Here is a 1,616-nt window from a genome sequence, read left to right as displayed (position 1 = left end):
TTAGGATTCAGTATCCCTGTACGTGACAAGAGTGTCATATCGTTCAAAGAATAACTCTAGTGCATAATCATACAGCAAGAAATCATATTTGTTGAGCGTAGAAATGACCTCGAATTCTTCACGTGAAATATCGTAAGAAGACATGAATGTTTTCATATTCGGCGGATGAACATACTTATCGATTACCTTTAACTGAAACGTCTCTTCAAACAACACCTGAGTCATGTACGAATACTCCGTTATTCCCAAGAATGCCATATGTTTAAGGGTATCTTTAGCACTGCTCAACATTTTATCATAACACTGAATTTCCGACATTTTAGTAGTAGAAAGGCATTCGTCTAAGGACATATTTGCTAACATTTGCGTTTGTCTGTTGATGGCGGGGTTCTGTGGACAGCCAGTAAAAGTTTTGAAACTGACATCTTTCCCCTTGGACATTGCACGGCATTCTCGGCTCGCATGGTCTAGTTTGTCTGAAGGAACCTGAGACCACTTTGGCCATCCATGATTTTTTACTTCGTTCCACTCATGGTAGAAATGGTGTGCTGGGTATCGTAGAAGTATCATGTAAAGATACCTGAAAGTGAAAATGTATCATGTGTAACCTGTTACATATTTGAGAGAGATTACAGTAGGTGACGTGTGTATGTATGTAATTAAAGAAACATTTCACACAACGATTCGTAAATCTTGGAAGATATTCACTTGGAACGAGCCTGTCCTAGTGAACGGGATTGCAATTTAGTACAACACACACTCAGATATCATTCGCAGCAATAACCATGAGCATCGATACTTCGGTAAAATAAAACACATTACATTAAAGAATCAATGTATTTAGACATATACGAAACATTACCGTGACATGTTTTGTTACGTGCCTCATTTTGTTTCGTCGTCTTCGACGAACGCCTAAGTTTCGAGAGGAGCCTATACACGCCTCCAGCGTCCTCAAATCTGGGTACTCGCCACACGGCCATGGATGCTTAATGCTGGAAAACAATACTGATTCTCTGCTATATATATGGCATGGGCAGTCCCTTTGTGTTATACATTTTGGACAGTTGCCATATATAAGGCCGTTCTGTAGCAACGTTGACAAATCGCTCTCTCCTGTGTAGGGTATTTGTACGAAGACTAAGACGTCATGTCCCCTCTTATCAATGTAAAATGTTTGTACGTCCTTCCCGTACACTTTCTCAACAGTGTTAATTTCATTAAAATTATATGAAACCAGAGAAAAACTGACGCATGTTATCCATAGAAAACCAACGACGGATATAAATCCGAATATCAGTAAAGCCTTTCGTAACATCAGCGAGCCAGTGGGAACCACCTGACAAATCTGAAAAAGAACAACGTACATCAGTTGACGGAACAAACTTATATCACAAGAATATCCAACTCTCCTTTTTATTAACATTGCATGATGCGATATTTTTATTTTTCACAAGGAGCGGCGAGGGAGCCAAGTAGTTAGAATGTTTGCCTGTTACTTCGAAACCTGGGTTCGATTCCCCACATGGGTACAATGTTTAAAGCCTATTTTTGGTATCCCCCGCCGTGACAGTGGTGGAATATTGCTAAAAGCGGCCTTAAACCATGCTCACTCA

General features: G+C 40.0%; 1 pseudogene; it reads right to left on the bottom strand.

The window, feature by feature from the left end:
- On the bottom strand, positions 1-1,356 carry LOC139465618 (heparan-sulfate 6-O-sulfotransferase 2-like; annotated as a pseudogene).
- Between the last annotated feature and the right edge of the window lie 260 nt (positions 1,357-1,616).

This window comes from Haliotis cracherodii, unplaced genomic scaffold (genome assembly GCF_022045235.1).
Source record: "Haliotis cracherodii isolate W230 unplaced genomic scaffold, xgHalCrac1.p SCAF_18, whole genome shotgun sequence".
NCBI lineage: Eukaryota > Metazoa > Mollusca > Gastropoda > Lepetellida > Haliotidae > Haliotis > Haliotis cracherodii.
Note: the sequence above shows the minus strand (reverse complement) of the source record. Positions and strands in the feature narration are given on the sequence as shown.